We start from the raw sequence: 14,469 nt of genomic DNA on the forward strand, positions 1-14,469 counted from the left end.
TTGATAAAATGTAGTCCCCATCTTGAATAATTGCCCATGTCTTTGGAATTTGACAGCAAAGTTGAGGCTCCTTAGTTTTTTTGAATATCTCTGATGAAAAAATAAATCTTGAATGGAAGTCATTTATATATTTATTGTATTCGACAATAGACACAGTATGCTTCAATTTCGGCTTAAAGCGATTTCATGACAGTATTTTATTGGATTTGTTATAGTAATAAAACGTTTTTTATTTTCATTAACTGCTCCTATATGTTGTTAAATTTAAAATATGTGTTGGTAATCTATAGAATGCGAATAAAAAGGAAAATTGTCTTCGGAACATAACATTTATAGTACAGCCTAATATCCGCTATTTTGTTATGTTTGTGGATTTTTAATTCCGAATAAGGTTTATATAAATATAAAATTATTTTATGTATAAAAACGTATATGTTTACTCGCATTTCAAAGGATGCCATGAACTATTTTATAGAAATACTGTTGGGGCGGGGTGGCTTGATCGTTGAAAATAGATGAAGCCCCAAGCTGGAGTACTTTGGGATTCTTTACGCGACGTGCGTAGAAGTTTATTGGATCACTTGGAAAAGAGCACTACTTAAGCCTAACTTAACTTAATCGCTCCAGAGCAGAGCGGAGACTTAGGGGAGAGATGGAGAGGGAGAGCGGACGGCAGTGCGAGCGCGCGAGATGTAGACATCTGGATAAAACTGGCGATCGACACTGCCTCCTGCAATTAAACGCCCTTTTGACATAAACATTCAGTGGGCGTGGCAAATTTTTTTTTGGACCAATCGATAGGTATTGTCGAAACCAATACATTTCAGCTAAAATTTTTTATTTAGCATAAAAATTGTGGGCGTCACAGGTTTTCGCGGTTTGTGGGCGTTATAGTGGGCGTGGCATATTCGCGTACCAAACTTGCGCTGCGTATAAGGCAACGGAATCTAAATATGAAATCCCAATTCTCTATCTTTGATAGTTTCCGAGATATCCACGTTCATATTTACGATTTTTTGAAGTTTGTGGGCGGTTTATGGGCGTTAGGGTGGGCGTGGCAATTTTTTTTTGGGTCAATCGATAGGTATTGATGAGAACATTACATTTCAGTTAAAATTTTTATTCTAGCATCAAAACTGTAGGAGCCACAGTTTTGGGCGGTTTGTGGGCGTTAGAGTGGGCGTGGCACTCTACTGAAACAAACTTGCGCTGCGTAAGAAGCTCAGGAATCTGCACTCCAAATCTCAATAGCCTAGCTCCCATAGTTTCCGAGATCTCAGCGTTCATCCGGACAGACAGACGGACAGACGGACAGACGGACATGGCTAGATCGACTCGGCTAGTGATCCTGATCAAGAATATATATACTTTATGGGGTCGGAAACGCTTCCTTCTGCCTGTTACATACTTTCCGACGAATCTAGTATACCCTTTTACTCTACGAGTAACGGGTATAATAAAGAGTGCAAATCTTAAGGAAAAGTTTTATGATCGGGAATTTTTTACTGTGGCTGAGTTATATGTTACACACAGTTGAAATTGAAAATGTATTTGAGAGATATTTTAGCTGAATAGTAGCACTAAAATATATATATATATAATATATATATATATATTATATATATATATATAATATGTATATGTTTAAAGTGTACAATTGTGGGCAAAGCAAACTGGAATATAGTCGGGTACAAATAACGTAATGGTAATACATATATTCAATGCCGTTGTGTCGGATTAATCACTTTTGGATTTAGACAATATATCATACAGAAAGTTAGCCAAAAAAGGGTTTGAAAAACTGGCTGTATGACCGGCAATTTTAGTAGGTGGAACTTATCTGGAGCGGTTCAAGCCTGCTGGGACAAAATCAAAGGAAACTCCAGGGGAGGAAAATCCAAAGATTTTGAAATCCGGAGAGATGGAGAGGGAGAGCGGACGGCCGTGCGATCGCGCGAGATGTAGACATCTGGATAAAACTGCCACTCGACACTGCCTCCTGATATTAAACCCCTTTTTGACGTAAACAAATACCATTACAGAAAAAATTAAAAAACATGCAATTGTCTTGGTAGATACATTTAATAAAGTAGAGGAATTGTTCCTAATTTACAAGGACTTACTCTTGAGCATTCATGAAACCCAGGCTGCGAATGTTATAGACATATTAGGGGAAGACCTAATTGTTATAAAAAAAGAAATAAATGCCAACTAAGTCCAGCCAACTTCCTAAAAGCATACAACTCCGATCTTAAATCTGAAAACCCAGATCCTTAAACTCCAAATACTGGATACGTTTGTATAGTTTGGGAAGACAAATAAATAATAATTGTTAATAATAACCCATTTTCGAGTAAATAAATTAAATTTTTGGTAAAAATAATAAAATTTACCTTGGAAAAAGAAGACCATCCTAAACTGCTTGAAAATTCAGAAAATTTTTTACCGATTTTTAAAAAATTTAATTAGTAATTCTGAAATCTAAAAAATGCTCTATACCGAAGACGAAAATATAACCAACAACAAAATTAACGAAGCTATAATTATTTTCCCATTAATATCCCCATCTTTCCTATGGCTGTTACATGATATTGTCGTTCGATTTCCTAAACATTTTATCCGTAATTCTGAAATATTCAACAAATTTTATTGTTTACCGTTAATTACCCGATCACTCCTATAGGAGTTAAATGATATAGACGACAGGTTTAAGAAAAAAATATTTTTTTAATTCTGAAATACTTAAATAATAATAACCCTAAGAGAACAAAATAATATCTCAAAAAAACACCGAAGTAACAATTTTTCAATAAAAGATTTTTAATTATTCCTATAGGAGCTATACGACATAGTTTTCCGATCCGGCTCATTCCGACTTATACTACCTGCAGTGGAAATAAGACTTTTGGTAAGGTTTCAGCCCGGTATGCAATGGTATAAAAAACAACTTAGGTAACTAGAATAACAATATTATATATATATATAATAAATTATATTATATAATTGAGTATCCTTTTTGAATCCTCTTTGGGTATTATAACCATATTGGTTATTGTAACCATAGTTTTAGTCTCCATCTCTCTTCTAAGTCTCCGCTCCACTCTGGAGCGCTTAAGTTGAGCTAAGCTTAAGCAGTTATTATTTCAAGGTGACCAAATAAACACCCACGCACGTCGCGTAAAAACTCCAAAGTACCCCCGGGACTTTTCGTACCTTCGTTCTTGGGACTTAATCTATTTCAGCGATCAAGACACCCTGCCCCGTCATTTTGGTCATTCGAGTCTGATTTCAAAATCCTTGAATTTTACTTTCCTGAAGTTTTTTTGGATTTTTCCCTGCAGGCTTGAACCGCATCAGATAAGTTCCACTTACTATTATTTACCGTTCATACAGCCAGTTTTTCGAACCCTATTTCGACTAACTTTCTGTATGCTGTTTTGCACTGTGGGCCAGAAAGTTAATTTATTGGCCAAAAATCTGTAATTTCTTTCCTGGGATAGTTAGAAGGATGCAGTTTTTAGCATTTATATCTTAAAAGATTGAACTTTTCAACGAACTAAAAGTACAATTTATTGGAATTTTATATGGTATAGATAATCCAAACCAAAATCGGAAATTTTTACATACTTTTCGGTTTTTTATTTAAAAAAAAATAACTAGAAGACGCACTCAATCCATTTTCATACACGATTAAGTATGAGAGCAAACAAATTAAAACAAGGAAGAACGCTATAGTCGAGTACCTCGACTATCAGATACCCGTTACTCAAAGGGGAATGGAGATATGCAAGCAGCAAAGCGAGATTAAAATGCGCCACCTACCGGCGGTAGAAAGATTTAAGCGTTGTGGGCGTTAGAGTGGGCGTGGCAAATTTGTTTTTGGATCAATCGATAGGTATTGACGACACCAATACATTTCAGTTAAAATTTTTTATCTAGCATGCAAATTGTGGGCTTCACAGGTTTCGCGGTTTTTGGGCGTTTAAGTGGGCGTGGCAAACTTTTTTTTAGGTCAATCAATATGTATTGATGAAAACAATACATTTCAGTTAAAATTTTCTATCTGGCATCAAAACTGTAGGAGTTACAGTTTTGGGCGGTTTGTGGGCGTTAGAGTGGGCGTGGCAGTTTACTGAAACAAAATTGCGCTGCGTAAGAAGCTCAGGAATCTGTACGCCAAATCTCAATAGCCTAGCTCTCATAGTTTCCGAGATCTCAGCGTTCATCCGGACAGACAGACGGACAGACGGACAGACGGACATGGCTAGATCGACTCGGCTAGTGATCCTGATCAAGAATATATATACTTTATGGGGTCGGAAACGCTTTCTTCTGCCTGTTACATACTTTCCGACGAATCTAGTATACCCTTTTACTCTACGAGTAACGGGTATAAAAATAAACTCCACTATAAAATATGATGTCGTTTGAGATTTATGAACCGTTAAAAATTGCTACTTTCAGAGGCTCCCACTTGAACGTTTATTTAATAATCGACCTAACAAAATTTTCTATTTTTTTCTTCTTGTTATCTGTTCTTGATTCTTATAATCAAAATCTTAGAAAAAAATTGTTTGAAAAATATTGTGTTTTTATTCGTTTTATGTTAATTTGACATTTTCTGAAGTCATCACAAAAGTATGCTATTTATTTATATATTTATTAATTTGAGATCATAGTAAAGTTTAAAAAACTAATACTAACATAGGGGGTAGTGCTAGCTACGAGGCCTTCGACTACGTATTTATGTAAGCTACATTTATATTTTTATAATATATTTTAGTTCTTCTCCGAAGAAAGTACAAGAAATGCAGCATACCTTTAGGCATACATAAGTCCTCCCTTTAGCGCTCTGCCAGGCATTGCTTGTAGCTTAACTTCAGCTCTGTCTTCGGAAATTTTCACACTCTTTGCGGACGGACGGCATTTATGTTTAGCCTCTCTTAAAGTATTATAAGAAGGCCAGACGTCGGCACCAGATTCCTTCGACGATATTCGAATGGCAGTATATTGCGCTTTGGAAAACGAATTATTTAAAGAAAAAGCCATGGCTTCATCGGCACTATTTTTTAAAAGTTCCCTTTTTAATTCCGGTCTATTAGAAATATTGTTCAATGCTGAACACTTATATTTATGGTTGACACTTATATTTGAAATTTCTCGACGCTGCGACCTGTTAGACATTTCCGAAAATTTTAATTTCGGACGACCCCTCTCGGATGGACCACGTTTTAAGGGCATTGGAAATAAGAATAATGAATTTAACCAAGTCGAATGACGTTCGTTAAAATTGAGACTTGATTTTTTCAAATAACTCCTTTTAACATGGTATTCGGATCTCAGTTTGCATACTTTAAGTTTTATAGCTTTAATGCAATTGTCATCAGAAACTCCAGCTTTAGATGCAATAAAACCAGCTACTAAAGATATATCATTGTTGTATTCAGAAAGTAAGTCCACAATTTCCACTTTTTTAAAGTTAGCCATGGTGCGTTCGCTTCGAGTTTCGAGCACCGAATGACTGAAATTGTGAACATTTTTTAGAGAATATCCAACAAAGTTGATATTTCTCTTTTCGATATATGGATGGCACTGAAAAGCACTCGAAAAGCAAAGTACTCATTTGCTAAAAAAAAGCAGTAAAAATCAACGAAAAAGTTTCTTTTAGGAAACAAGTAAGTCAGAAGAGCTATTTAATATTTTTTACTTGTTGAATAAGGACTTCTAAAAGTTCTGTAAAGAAGTCGAACAGCTACATCAGCATCTTTGACTTCTAGATTTTTTTTCATTTCCATAAATATGTGATGAAGTTTTAACTTTAAAAATACGGTAAAAAAAACTACTTGCCCGAATTCTTTGAAACTTTGGCATAAATTAGTTTAATGTATTATAAAAAGGACTCCATACTCGGTCTGGTCATTTTCTTAAAAAAAAAACGTATTTTTGGCCAAAAATCGGATTGGCTGGCCTAGTGTGTTTTGTCTAAATCCAAAACAGCATTTAATATATGCATTTAATTTCCGTTATTTGTGTCCGACAATATAACAGATTCCTTTGCTAACAATTGCACACTTTAAAGATTTCCAATAGATATTCCAGTGCAACTTTTCAAGTCAAACACTTCTCAAATATATTTAAGATTCCAATTCCCGGTTGTAAAATTTTTCCTTAAGATTTGCACTCTTTATTTTTTAATTTGTTCCAACTGCGTGTGTATATTTACATAAATATTAGTATTAACTAGTCTTTCTAAAACAATGCTCTCCAACTACTTTTCTCGACCTACAATTTCTTCTAAATTATTTCTAAAATTAAAAAAAAAGTTACAATATGATTAAATTTACTCCTGCAAATCGTCTGCAATTAAATTGTGCAGGTGGCAGACAAAGGTAGCGACAAACAAACACAAGCGAAATCTTTACACTTACCGCAACGTTATTACGATATTCGCACCCCACATACAAACGAGGTGTGTTCAAAAAGTAAGGTGACTTTGTATTTTCAAGAAAAACTATGAATTTATTTATCAATATTAATGTTGTCCCCTTCAAAGTAATCCCCCTCAGATATAATACACTTATGCCAACGGTTTTTCCAGTCCTCAAAGCACTTCCCATAAGCACTTTTCGGTATAGCCTTGAGCTCTTCCAGCGATGCAGTCTTTATCTCTTCAATCGTTGCAAATCTCCGTCCTTTCATGGGTCTCTTTAGTCATCATATTATCATAACCATATACCCATGATTCGTCACCAGTTATGACCCTTTTGAGTAAATCTGGGTCGTCGTTGACGTCATCCAACAGCTCTTGAGCGATGCTCATGCGACGGTTCTTTTTGTCAAAATTCAGCAATTTTGGAACAAACTTCGCTGACACACGACTCATGCCCAAAACGTTTGAAAAAATTTCATGGCACGAGCCAAGCGATATACAGACATCTTCAGCAACTTCTCTGATAGTGATTCGACGATTTTCCAAAACAATTTTCTTCACTGCTTGAACGTCTTCATCAGTTTTTGACGTGCTTGGGCGTCCAGAGCGAGGCTCGTCATTGGCATCTTCCCGGCCATCTTGGAAGAGTTTGTACCACTTGTAAACATTTTTTTTACTCAGAACAGTTTCACCGTATGCCACTGTCAACATTTCAAGTGTTTCGGAGCACTTAATTTAATTTTTTACACAAATTTTGATGCAAATCCTTTGATCCATATTTTTCGATAGCAAAAAATCGCTGAGCACGCAAAACAACTTGTTACCTTTACGCCTCTCACAACTAAACAAAAAAGGGGATTCAATTGAAACTTGGTACAGATGTTAGGGAAGAGTGTACCAACATAACAAAACAAAAAAATCGATAATCGAAAATATGTTGCCCGCGAAATTTGAAAAGTCACCTTACCTTTTGAACACACCTCGTATGTACACTGTACATACATACGTATATCGATATTTTAGCCAGTGCACAGTGGGTCAAGGGCTCTGTTCAGTCAAATACACAAAAATTCTCGTTTTCAATCTTTATTCAGCGTTTCAATTTTGTGCTTTCTTAGCGAGTCTCCTTTTCACAACTATTTCATTCACATTGCCAGTATGACCAGCTCATAACCAACCAAATTTCTTTCCTCTCAATTCAAATTAAATAAACCAAAAACAAAACATTTTAACGAACTGATTTTATTGTCTGCTCGCTACGAGATTCGTGCGGCTAGCTCAGAAGATTGTGTTCGTCCCACCAAATTTTATGACGTGACTGCCTCGTAGATCAGTGAGGAAACAAAGGGTTCAAATGGTAACAGTGTGTGGCTGGGCTGGCTTCGGTACCTCATTGCTCTGGCTTCGCCGGCTGCTAGTCTTCCTCCTCCTGGCTTGTCGACGTGTTGACTCGACGTCCGCTGGGTCCTGTGTCTCGGGACGCTCGTAGTGGCCGCCTCTGCTCGCTTGCCGACGCGCTGCCTCGGGGTCGCTTGTCGCGCCTTAGACTCGCAGAGAATTCGGCCTTGTGGGCTTAGGGAATCGTCACCTTTCTCAGACTAGGGTGATCAAGCTTTGCCCTCTAGGCCAACGCCTTTCGAGGCAATATCTGTCCCTTGCTCTGTCCCGGACGATCCCGCTAGGTTCTTGCTCAGATCGCGCTGACAGTCAAGGCTACCGCCAGGAAGCTGCCTAGCAGTTCAATTTGCTTTACGCCTAGCGCAGACGAACGTTCCACCCGGCTTCACACTAATGCTTGACGTCCGCGACGCTCCTGCGCTCTCCGATGAGCCGGAGATGTCTGCTAGCGTCGCTGCCGATGTCCTCTGCGCTGTCTCCTGACCAGTAGCTCGGTGTTCTGGCACTCGGGGAGTTGGGCGGTTGCTGTTCGGAAACTACGCCGGTAATCGCAGGGCTCTCCAGGCGAACGCCTCTTGAAACCGCAAATCGATCCACCGCTCGTCCGTCACGCCAGGTCCTGCTTGGTCGGGCAGAATACGCTGGGTCTCAGACAACTTTCCTCCCGAAGCTGACGGTTCTACGTCGTAGGCCTCTTTCGCTTGTCTCTGGCAGACCCGCCGAGCGACTCGCCAGGGTGCGGTCGGGACAAAGTTGGAAAACAAACGCCTTGACTTAGCCGTGTGATGCCTTCCGGAACTCAGCCACTTGTGTCTCAATTCGGAGATGCCTGATGTCCCAATCCCGAACGTCTCGATGTGGCGAAACGGCATTACCCTCCACTGAAACAGACCTTTGCCTGGTACCGTGAACGCCGTATATTGCCTGCTACTATCTTCCAGTGGGATCTGCCAGTATCCATCCTTCAGGTCCAAACTGCTGATGTATCGCGCTTCCCTTAGTTGATCTAGGATGTAGTTTATTCGAGGCATTGGGTAGGCATCCTTCACAGACTTCGCGTTGATCTGTCTGAAGTCGACACACAGTCTCCACTTGCCTTCTTTTTCACCATCACGATGGGGGAGCTGTATGGGCTCTTTGAATGCTCTATGAAACCCATTTGGAGAAGCTCGTCCACCTTTGCGTTGATTTCCCCTTGGATTTTTGGGTTCTTGGGGTAGTATCTGTGCTTGATTGGCTTGTCATCCTTCATTTTGATCTGGTGTTCTGCCATATTCGATGTTCCCGTCATTGTGCTGAAGTCTGCCAGCTCTGCTTCAAGGAGCGCTGTAGTATCGCCCAACTCGTTTACTTGTTGCACGACTGCTACTAATAGCTTCTCCTCGAGCCACCCCTTGTGTCGGTTCCTGGCTGGTATTACTATCTCGTGTCCAGCACACCTTATCTCGGTTCCTACTTGTTTCAGGAAGTTCCATCCCAACACTAATGGATCCACTACTCCGGGTAAAATCAACAGGCTCATGGTCACTTGTTTGTCGCCGAATTTGCCCTCCACCTCGAGCTGCGCATTAATTCCGCCGCACCTTCCGTCTGCCAACCTAACTTGCCGTCTCGTCCTTGTAATCCTTCCTAGAGCAGCTATTGTCCGTCATTTCTTCGCTAACAAAGCTTGCCGTTGCTCCGATGTCGATTGTGGCTTTGTAGCTGTTCCCACCAATCATCACAGCTGCGGACAACTGCTGCTCCTCCTCGATTAGCTTGCCCGTTAGTTTGGAGAGGTGGCATTGTGCGATCCGCGCTCGCCTCTCTGCGGCTGAAATTCGCTGGCCATTTCCCGATCGTTGGCAGCAATCGACGCTCCTGACACCCACCTTGCCGCATATCCAGCAAAATAACAGCCGCTGGTTTCGACATCCTCTAGCCCAGTGTCCGTTCCCACCGCATTTCCGACAGGCCTCCTGCGGATCTGTGATATGGGTGGCATCTTGTCTCTGTGTTTCTGTGTGTTGCTTGGCGGCCTCCACAAGGTATTGTTTGGCTGTCTCTGTTGCTGTGGGGGTGGCCTCCGCGTGGTACGTCTGTTGCCTGCTATCTTCTGGCTTGGTGTGGTGGTGACCATTGGTCATTTCCTTGGGTGTCCTGGTTATCTGTCTCCTCGCATCTTCTGCATGTTACTTGCGTTGGTGACGCCGACTTGGTCTTTGAGAACTTGTTCTCCTGTGCGAAAACTTCCCGTTCCTTTTCAAGTTCTTCGTACTCATCGGCTAGGATCATTCGCGTATCCAAGTCGGACACTTTGTATGCTCTTAAGAAAATCCGTGGGATTGGGGTGCAGTTCTCTTTAATGACCTTAACGTTTCTTTCGTAGAGTAGTTAAGTGGCCTCACCATCGTCTGCATGTCGATCATGTAGTCCTTGAACGACTCGCTGAAGCCTTGCTTCCGTTGCCGGGCCTGGTCCGCTAGCCTGGTGAAGAAATCTTAATCTCGGGGTCAGCGCTGCTGTTTTCTTATCTTGGCTTGACTCTATCCTGTGAGCCTCTTTTTGCATGTTGTCAATGATCAGGCTTGCCACCAGGTTGTCCCCTTCAGCGTTCGGTAACGAAATGCTTGGGCCGGCTTTATTCTCGTGGTATTAGTACAGCGGGTGTGTGGCTGGGCTGGCTTCGGTATCTCATTGCTCTGGCTTCGCCGGCTGCTAGTGCTCCTCTTCCTGGCTTGTCGACGCGTTGACTCGACGTCCGCTGGCTCCTGTGTCTCGGGACGCTCGAAGTGGCCGCCTCTGCTCGCTTGCCGACGCGTTGCCTCGGGGTCGCTTGTTGCGCCTAAGACTCGCAGAGAATTCGGCCTTGTGGGCTTAGGGAAGCGTCACCGTTCTTAGTGTAGGGTGAACAAGCTTTGCTCTCCAGGCCAACGCCTTTCGAGGCAATACCTGTCGCTTGCTCTGTCCCGGACGGTCCCGCTAGGTACTTGCTCAGATCGCGCTGACAGTCAAGGCTACCGCCAGTAAGCTGCCTAGCAGTTCACTTTGCTTTACGCCTATCGCAGACGAACGTTCAACACGGCTTCACCCTAATGCTTGACGTCCGCGACGCTCCTGCGCTCCCCAACGAGCTCCGCGCGGCGATGGTAACGTGGCTGCCGGAGATGTCTGCTGGCGTCGCTGCCGATGTCCTCTGCGCTGTCTCCTGACCAGTAGCTCGGTGTTCTGGCACTCGGGGAGTTGGCCGGTTGCTGTTCGGGAACTTCGCCGGTAATCGCAGGGCTCTCCAGGCGAACGCCTCTTGAAACCGCAAATCGATCCACCGCTCGTCCGTCACTCCAAGTCCTGCTTGGTCGGGCAAGGTACGCTGGGTCTCAGACAACTCCCCAAGCTGACGGTTCTTCGTCGTAGGCCTCTTTCGCTTGTCTCTGACAGACCCGCCGGGCGACTCGCCAGTCGTGACAAAGTTGGAAAACAAACGCCTTGACTTAGCCGTGTGATGCCTTCCGGAACTCAGCCACTTGTGTCTTAACGTCTCACGTCTCGACGTGGCGATCTTGCTCCTTGTATGCTTCCCACGGCGCTGCTTCCGACGACTCGCTTGGTTGTGACTCCCTCGTAGATTACTTGCTTGACTCCTGAAGGTTTGACTCCTCCACTGCTGCCGTCCCGCTGATTCCCGTGATGCTTGTGGCACGCCTGTGTGCCGCTCCACTGCCGAGATGTGGCACTTCTTCTCCCTGTCCAAAGTTCACGGGAGAGTCCAAGGTCCGGTGGAGTTCCGTTATCCCCTTTTGCACACGGCACTCTTGCCCTGCCCGCCAAGTCTCCATTCTCTCATTATCCGCTCCTTGGTCCCCAAACTCTCTCGATCTCCATCCTTAGTCTTCAAACTCTCTCGATCTCCATCCTTGTTCTCCAAACTCTCTCGCTCTCCATCCTTGGTCTTCAAACTCTCTCGTTCTCCATCCTCTCCTCGCCGCGCCCTTGCTACGCGAATTCGCCGCGTATCTGGTAAGCGGCCGGCCATCTGCTGCTGCTCCTGCTTATTTTTGTTGGGAGTTATTCAACTCCTCACATTCCCCCCTTACTTCGGGTAACATTTAAAACTTGTCCTACTTTCCGGCGTTTCCTTGCATATCCTAGCCTTCGAGTCCTTGTGATGCTCCCTCCGATTCCCGCGGCGCTCCCTCTGCTCCCTCGACGCTCTTAACTCTATTGAGTTTCTTCAGCGCTGGTCATCATCCTCGTAGCAACTTGAAATCTCCCGCGCCGATATTTCCCCTGTTTCCACTGGGACATCGATACTCATGGGCTATCGATGCCCAGCTCGCTGCTCATTGCTGCGTCCCACTCCTTCCACGGTTCCTCCGCCTGGTCACACAGTCCGTGCTTGATCGATGTTTCTGCGAATATCGATACCGACGGTGCGGCGTTGCCACCTGTTCGTTGCGATATTTCCACAGTTGCCGATATTTCCATTTTCGTGTGCCCATCGATCGCACTATCGTCCAGTGACAATCGATCGCCTATTGAGGCGCCCCCTTCCCTGGGTCATGGTGATTTTGCAACTTTCCATCTGCCCGCACAGCTTCTGGCTGATCTGTCTTTTCCATTTTATTTTCTTAGCTTCTTTATGCCGTTCGTTGTGCTTAACCCCAAATACAATGGCCCCAGCGGCTTTGAACAGCGTTTGGCCATCGTTTACAGCAAGGCTTTTCTGCCCGTAGTGAGTTCCACTTTTGGCATTAATTTCTCTTTGCTCGTCGGTTACCATGAATGCGTCTCTTCTGCTGCCGCAAGTAATTCATATCTAGAACATTTCATCGGATTCGTCTCCCGATTATGGGTAAGCGTATGCCGTTTGAGGCCGGAATTACTGCAAAATGTTTTAAGGCAGATATGGCGTGTTGGTTTCTTGTCGTCGCAAGTAATTCATGTCTAGAACATTTCATCAGACTCGCCTCTCGATTACGGGTAAGCATATGCCGTTTGAGGCCGGAATTACTGCAAAATGTTTTAAGGCAGATATGGTGTGTTGGTTTCTTCGGCTTTTTTTTTTTATTTCTGATCTGTATTACTACTACTATTGCCATGAGCCCATTCCTTTTTTTTAGTTAACTGTTGGTGTGGTGCGTGTTTCTGTCTTTTGTGACCAGCTGGCTACGGTGTAGATCTGATTCAGCACGGTCGTCCCCTTTTCCTCGGCTGACAACTAGACGAGCTCGTCCGGCGCATTCCGAATAGAATCTCCGGATGCTGCGGTGTATGTCTGGACTGCGCGACTTGTGTTGCTTGTCTCCCTCCGCGCATACTCTATTCTACGTGGCGTAATCGGTTAACTCTGGCTCGCGCCCGACGCTGAAACCTGTTGCCTTGCGATTGGATCTCTATACGTTACCCGTATAATTGTGCCGTTTTGTAAGTGTCCCTTCCGCCTGGCGTAGTCGCGGATTACTCTGGCAACTGCCCGACGCTGAATCCTGTTGCCTTGCGGTCGGGATCACTATCCATCCTTATCCAAGTCCTTGTGACCTATCCTTCTAGCTGTCCTTTCTGCGTGGCGTGTAGATGACTCTCGCTTAGGCCTGACGCATAATCCTGTGGCCTAGCAGTTTGGATCAACGTGAGATCATTATCCATGTCCTTGTGACCTATCCTTATGGTTGACCTTTCTGCGTGGCGCGTGGATGACTCTCGCTTAGGCCTGACGCATAGTCCTGAGCCCTCGCAGTCTGGATCAACGTGAAATCATTATTCATGTCCTTGTGCTATCCTGATTGTTCTTTCCGCGTTGCGTATGGATGACTCTCGCTTCGCCTAATCCTGTCGCCTCGTACCTGTTGTTAGACATCTGACGTTTCTTCAGCCGCTTTGGACAGGTGAAGTTCCTTGGCCCACACTATGTCGCCCACCGCTGGTGACCATTGCCTCCTTCTCAGATTATAGTGTCTGGCTTTGTCCTGGGACGCCTTTTATATATTTCGCCGTACGATCTCGAATACCACCCTCAGTTTGTTGGCATTTTCCCCAGGGGTCTCCGTAACTTGTCCAGTGCCTAGGGTTTCATACATGCTGCTGGGTAGACGTGGTTCCCTGACCTGGGTAAGAAACGCCGGTGTATTCGCCGGCTGCTAGTGTTCCTCTTTCTGGCTTGTCGACGTGTTGACTCGACGTCCGCTGGCTCTTGTGTCTCGGGACGCTCGAATTGGCCGCCTCTGCTCGCTTGCCGACGCGCTGCCTCGGGGTCGCTTGTCGCGCCTTAGACTCGCAGAGAATTCGGCCTTGTGGGCTTAGGGAATCGTCACCTTTCTCAGACTAGGGTGATCAAGCTTTGCCCTCTAGGCCAACGCCTTTCGAGGCAATATCTGTCCCTTGCTCTGTCCCGGACGATCCCGCTAGGTTCTTGCTCAGATCGCGCTGACAGTCAAGGCTACCGCCAGGAAGCTGCCTAGCAGTTCAATTTGCTTTACGCCTAGCGCAGACGAACGTTCCACCCGGCTTCACACTAATGCTTGACGTCCGCGACGCTCCTGCGCTCTCCGATGAGCCGGAGATGTCGCTGCCGATGTCCTCTGCGCTGTCTCCTGACCAGTAGCTCGGTGTTCTGGTCTCAGACAACTTTCCTCCCGAAGCTGACGGTTCTACGTCGTAGGCCT

Source organism: Drosophila suzukii, unplaced genomic scaffold (genome assembly GCF_043229965.1).
Source record: "Drosophila suzukii unplaced genomic scaffold, CBGP_Dsuzu_IsoJpt1.0 scf_7, whole genome shotgun sequence".
NCBI classification, from domain to species: Eukaryota; Metazoa; Arthropoda; class Insecta; order Diptera; family Drosophilidae; genus Drosophila; species Drosophila suzukii.